At 42.4% G+C, this 7,123-nt stretch overlaps 1 pseudogene; it reads left to right on the forward strand.

Moving 5' to 3' along the window:
- Positions 1-5,936: 5,936 nt before the first annotated feature.
- LOC142356643 (5.8S ribosomal RNA) lies at positions 5,937-6,088 on the forward strand (annotated as a pseudogene).
- The last annotated feature ends 1,035 nt before the right edge of the window (positions 6,089-7,123 follow it).

A 7,123-nucleotide genomic window follows, 5' to 3' on the forward strand; every position in this document is an offset into this window, starting at 1 on the left:
TAGTAGGCGAGAGCCGAAACATCGACATGTGAACATCTGGTTTTTAAATCATGAGTCAATTCTCCCTAGTATGATACAGTTGTTAGCCGGTATTGGTAACAGTAGAACAGAGATTTGGAGGGCAAAACCTGCTCATGGGAAATGCTCACAGAGCGCTATCTACCAGTACACATAGTATTATGCTGTTTCTAGTACGCGCGAGCCGAAACATCAGCATGTGAAATGTGTAATCGTGGGTAACTCTAAGTGTGTAGAGTACTGTGTAGTAACTAGTAGCCATGCCAAAGCATGCATTGAAACTCTTCGTGATTTAAAAAGCTCAAAGCAAGATTGACGAGGCCGCAAGGCTATGTCTTTCTAAATTCGAACAAATCGAAAGATTGTTCAAAGTACAATTAAACTGATTGATCCTGTCAGTTGCCATATGCTTGTCTGAAAGACTAAGCCATGCATGTGCAAGCGAAGCTTGAAAAAGTGGAACCGCGAATGGCTCATTAAATCAGTTACTATCTATTAGTTGATTTGCAAGCTAAATGAATAACTGCGGTAACCCTGCAGCTAATGCATGCTGATTGTCCGACACTGTCGGAGACTTTTACAAGACTACACCGGGTGATTTGCTAAGTACAGACACATCCCGTGATGAGTCCTAGTAACTGAAAGATCCCAGATAGCTTCGGCTTGGGGACGGAACTTCCGAATTTCTGACCTATCAACCTATGATGGTAGTGTAACGGACTACCATGGTTGTGACGGGTAACGGGGAATCAGGGTTCGATTCCGGAGAGGGAGCCTTAGAAACGGCTACCACATCCAAGGAAGGCAGCAGGCACGCAAATTACCCACTCTCCGCACGAGGAGGTAGTGACTAGAAATAATGATATGAACCTTTATGGTTTGTAATCAGAATGGAATGGACTTAAAAGCTCCATTGATGAACGAGTAGAGGGCAAGTCTGGTGCCAGCAGCCGCGGTAATACCAGCCTCTACAAGCGTATGCAATAGTTGCTGCGTTTAAAAAGCTCATAGTTGGATCTGTTTGAGTAGAACGGCAACATGGTCTTCAGTTAAATCTGTTGACTCGTTCCGCTCATCCTTCGCATCGAAGAAATAGTTTGCACTTAAATGTGACGAACTGTGGAAACGGTGTTTTCACCCTGAGAAAATTAGAGTGTTCAAAGCATCCTTTGGGATCGAATAATAAAGCATGGAATAATGGAGAATGACCCGCTACTCGATTGATGCCGGTTGGCTGAGTGCGGTAATGATTGAAAGGAACAGACGGGGGCATTTGTATTGCTACGTTAGAGGTGAAATTCTTGGATCGTGGCAAGACAAACTACTGCGAAAGCATTTGCCAAGAATGTTTTCATTAATCAAGAACGAAAGTCAGAGTATTGAAGAGGATTAGATACCCTCGTAATTCTGACCATAAACTATACCAACCTACAATTTGTCAAAGTCGATCTTGACTTGGCAAGAGATTAACCGGGAAACCAAAGTTTATTGGTTCCGGGGGAAGTATGGTTGCAAAATCGAAACTTAAAGGAATTGACGGAAGGGCACCACCAGGAGTGGAGCCTGCGGCTTAATTTGACTCAACACGGGAAAACTCACCCGGTCCAGACATCTTAAGGATTGACAGATTGAATATCTTTCATGATTATATGGGCGGTGGTGCATGGCCGTTCTTAGTTAGTGGAGTGATCTGTCTGGTTAATTCCGATAACGAACGAGATCTTCTCCATCTAAATAATGAAATTCACTATATGTGAATTCAAACACTTCTTAGAGGAACTATGCGGAATTAAATACCGCAGATGAAGTGAGGCTATAACAGGTCTGTGATGCCCTTAGATGTTCTGGACTGCACGCGCGCTACACTGTGTACTTTTAGATTGAGTACTCAGCCCTTGGTCCGAAATGGACTGGGCAATCAGAGAAAAGTACAGCGCTTCAAGGGGATCGTCTGTTGTAACTTGCAGACGTGAACCAGGAATTCCTGGTACTTATGAGTCAACAACTCATAGGGATTACGTCCCTGCCCTTTGTACACACCGCCCGTCGCTACTACTGATTGGATAGTTAAGCAAGAATTGCAAATTCCTACTGTTGGGACTTCGGTCTCCGGCAACGGGATGAAGCGGATCGAGCTTAATTGTCTAGAGGAAGTAAAAGTCGTAACAAGGTTTCCGTAGGGGAACCTGCGGAAGGATCAGTGATTGATTCCTTCGGGCATGGCTGCTGGTAGAGGCCATGTCTGTAGTGCGCATGACGCTCTGTCGCTAGAGATTGCTTGGCAACCAATCTCGAATTATGTATCGAGCTCAAAAACTACTTGTGTGGATACATAGTTCAGCAGTCATGGCAAGGGACTGCTTAAAGGGAGACTAGTTAGCAAAAGCAGCCTAGCAGAACTGCAGCTATCTAGATCTCAGAAGCTGGGTTATAGAAGCCCAGCTATAGACTTGTGAATGAGAAAGGCCTAAAAAGGTCCACAAGTCGCGTGGTTAGAACCGACACGCAAAAATCCCAGCGAGTGACAGAGCGTTGCGCTGTTCAGTGGGAAAGAGTTGAGCTACTCGGGGCGCCCACTGAACTTGCTCCGAGCCAAAGGCTCGAAAAAACACAGCTTAGCCTCAGATCCTTTACATAGAAGGCTAGCTAAAATAAACTTACCTTGGACGAGGGTAAAGTTTAGTCAGTTCTTAGGGGAGAGTAATCCACAGCTTCTCGCCCTCTGAACATTCTCCCAGATATGTAGGTCTGGGAGAGTCTCCTCCTGTTCTTCGGAATCTGGAGGTAGACAAAGACAGTACGATACGATCTTGCATCGGGATGACTAACCGATAATGATCATAATCTGACAATTTTTCCGGCTTGAGGCACCGGAGTCAGATTAAAGACACATACTGAACTAAAGGCGTATGTGCAAAGCTTGTCGGAGTGTAGAGAGTCAAGCTGAGTTGACTCGTCACGTGGTGATGACAACAGCCATGTGCAAAACACTCACAACTTTATCGTCTATGTGGAAAAGGTTGCTAACAGCGCTCTCTATGAGAGGCCCTCGCATATAACTATACGAGGAAAAGGCGATAGAGTTGTTTGAATGTGGGGCAGGTTCATCGACAAGCTAAGTTGATCACATTCTTGTTGTGGCATCCTACTAGAATTGGTCACGGTCTGCACCAACTCTCCCCAAGTTGGCCAGACTTAAAACTAGAAATAAGGTTTGCAGCTATGTGAACCTAGAAACTGTAAAGGAGTTGAAAGAACTTAAAGGAATTGAAAGAGGCCTTGAGGTATATCCTCTTGGTAAAGACCCACAAAAGCTCACAAAAGTGGCTTCGAAGGGCAAAACTGGTTCATCCAAAACAATTGGAGAGCTTAAAGCAGAACCAATTCGAATGAAACACTATTGGTGAAACTTCATCATGAGAACGTCACAAGCTGATCACGCTCTATGATATGACTAGTATTATGTTGCTTCTAGTAGGCTAAGCGCAAGCCGAAACATCAACATGTGAAAGTCGTAGAATTTTGCAATCAAACTGTGGCTAGTACTGTGATGTTACTAGTAACCTGGTGTTCCGTCATATGGCCAAGAGAGCATTTGAAGGCGAAACTTCTGCATGGGAAAGCTGCATCATGATCAAAATTTTATATCGAGTATTATGTTGACGTTAGTAGGCCTTGGCCGAAAACGCAGCATGTGAAAGGTATAGATAAAAGTTATTGTTGCAGTCAGTACTGTGTAGTTACTAGTAGCTGGATTTAAGCTCAAAATGAGACACTGTTGGTGAAACTTCATCATGAGAATGTCACAAGCTGATCAAGCTCTATGATATGACTAGTATTATGTTGCTTCTAGTAGGCTAAGCGCAAGCCGAAACATCAACATGTGAAAGTCGTAGAATTTTGCGATCAAATTGTGGCTAGTACTGTGATGTTACTAGTAACCTTGTGTTACGTCATATGGCCAAGAGAGCATTTGAAGGCGAAACTTCTGCATGGGGAAGCTGCATCATGAACAAAAGTTTATATCGAGTATTATGTTGACATTAGTAGGCCCTGGCCGAAAGCGCAGCATGTGAAAGGTATAGATAAAAGTTATCGTTGCAGTCAGTACTGTGTAGTTACTAGTAGCTGGATTTAAGCTCGAAATGAGACACTGTTGGTGAAACTTCATCATGAGAACGTCACAAGCTGATCACGCTCCATGATATGACTAGTATTATGTTGCTTCTAGTAGGCTAAGCGCAAGCCGAAACATCAACATGTGAAAGTCGTAGAATTTTGCGATCAAATTGTGGCTAGTACTGTGATGTTACTAGTAACCTTGTGTTACGTCATATGGCCAAGAGAGCATTTGAAGGCGAAACTTCTGCATGGGGAAGCTGCATCATGAACAAAAGTTTATATCGAGTATTATGTTGACGTTAGTAGGCCCTGGCCGAAAGCGCAGCATGTGAAAGGTATAGATAAAAGTTAGCGTTGCAGTCAGTACTGTGTAGTTACTAGTAGCTGGATTTAAGCTCGAAATGAGACACTGTTGGTGAAACTTCATCATGAGAACGTCACAAGCTGATCACGCTCTATGATATGACTAGTATTATGTTGCTTCTAGTAGGCTAAGCGCAAGCCGAAACATCAACATGTGAAAGTCGTAGAATTTTGCAATCAAACTGTGGCTAGTACTGTGATGTTACTAGTAACCTTTTCTTACGTCATATGGCCAAGAGAGCATTTGAAGGCGAAACTTCTGCATGGGGAAGCTGCATCATGAACAAAAGTTTATATCGAGTATTATGTTGACGTTAGTAGGCCCTGGCCGAAAGCGCAGCATGTGAAAGGTATAGATAAAAGTTATCGTTGCAGTCAGTACTGTGTAGTTACTAGTAGCTGGATTTAAGCTCGAAGTGAGACACTGTTGGTGAAACTTCATCATGAGAACGTCACAAGCTGATCACGCTCTATGATATGACTAGTATTATGTTGCTTATAGTAGGCTAAGCGCAAGCCGAAACATCAACATGTGAAAGTCGTAGAATTTTGCGATCAAATTGTGGCTAGTACTGTGATGTTACTAGTAACCTTGTGTTACGTCATATGGCCAAGAGAGCATTTGAAGGCGAAACTTCTGCATGGGGAAGCTGCATCATGAACAAAAGTTTATATCGAGTATTATGTTGACGTTAGTAGGCCCTGGCCGAAAGCGCAGCATGTGAAAGGTATAGATAAAAGTTAGCGTTGCAGTCAGTACTGTGTAGTTACTAGTAGCTGGATTTAAGCTCGAAATGAGACACTGTTGGTGAAACTTCATCATGAGAACGTCACAAGCTGATCACGCTCTATGATATGACTAGTATTATGTTGCTTCTAGTAGGCTAAGCGCAAGCCGAAACATCAACATGTGAAAGTCGTAGAATTTTGCAATCAAACTGTGGCTAGTACTGTGATGTTACTAGTAACCTTTTCTTACGTCATATGGCCAAGAGAGCATTTGAAGGCGAAACTTCTGCATGGGGAAGCTGCATCATGAACAAAAGTTTATATCGAGTATTATGTTGACGTTAGTAGGCCCTGGCCGAAAGCGCAGCATGTGAAAGGTATAGATAAAAGTTATCGTTGCAGTCAGTACTGTGTAGTTACTAGTAGCTGGATTTAAGCTCGAAGTGAGACACTGTTGGTGAAACTTCATCATGAGAACGTCACAAGCTGATCACGCTCTATGATATGACTAGTATTATGTTGCTTATAGTAGGCTAAGCGCAAGCCGAAACATCAACATGTGAAAGTCGTAGAATTTTGCGATCAAACTGTGGCTAGTACTTTGATGATGCTTGTAGCCAACCGAATTGGTTGAAAAGCCCAATAAGTAAGCTAACTTGGGAGAGCTTGTTGGAAACCAAATGCTACTAGATTGGTCCAAATACATCCTTCAACAGGGGATCACTTGGCTCGCTTTACGAAGAGGAGCACAGCTATATGTGTTAATTCGGTATGAATCGCAAGATTTGTTTACCGACCTCTCTAACGCAAAAGGCGGTCTCGGCTTCGGCTGTTGACTGCGTCCGATTCAGGGTTATATAACTCTCGATTGAACACATTGATGTTCTATTGTTGGTGCTTCCAATAAAATTGGAACACTTAAAGCAGAACCGATTCAAATAATAGCATTCTGATCAATGATTGCATTCCTTGATCAAGAACTGCTGGAGTCATTGTGATGGCGAATTTTCTTCATAAGAAAATTGCAAAGAGACGGAACTTAATGAGACTAGTATTATGTTGTTTCTAGTAAGCGGAAGCTGAAACAGCAACATGTGAAAATCAAGTTTTGTTCAATGATCTCGAGGCGATAAGTACTATGAAGCAACTAGTAGCCTAAGCATGACTCAGATTTGAGACAGTCAAAAAGACTGGCGAAACTTCTTCACATGAAAGTTACATAGAGAACTACAAATGTATACAGCGAGTATTATGTTGTTTCTAGTAGGCGAAAGCTGAAACATCAACATGTGAAAGTTGTCTGCAAACTGTAGAACGATATGTGATTAGTACTGTGCTGTTACTAGTAGCCAGTCTGACTGTAGAAGCCAAGACAAAGGGAAACTAATGCATCTGAAAAGGACAAGTTATGGAAAGGTATGCACGATAAGTATTATGTTGTTTCTAGTAAGCGGCAGCTGAAACATCAACATGTGAACGTCGTTGTGTACAGTAACCTAGAACTATATAGTCCTTAGTAACGTGCATTTACTAGTACCTGTAATTGGTATTCAGACTCAGGCAGTTTGGAATAGTTTGGCAAAGATGCACCAGAGAAAACTGGGATTTGATACAGAAATTGTTGAATACAAGTATTATGCTGCTTCTAGTAGGTTGAATCCGAAACATCAGCATGTGAAAATTGAAAACATTTCTGGTTCGAATTGTCACAAGTATTTGGTGATCTGAGTAGCCAAACTCACTACAACGCCAATTGAAGGCAAAAATTCTCAACGGGAAAAGCTATTCTCATTGAATGAGCTAACAAGACGAGTATTATGTTGCTTCTAGTAGGCGAAAGCCAAAACATCAACATGTGAAAGTCTTGCTGAACAAATTTAATGTTGTTGAG

This window comes from Convolutriloba macropyga, unplaced genomic scaffold (assembly GCF_964194025.1).
Source record: "Convolutriloba macropyga unplaced genomic scaffold, txConMacr16.3 SCAFFOLD_409, whole genome shotgun sequence".
Taxonomy (NCBI): Eukaryota; Metazoa; Xenacoelomorpha; order Acoela; family Convolutidae; genus Convolutriloba; species Convolutriloba macropyga.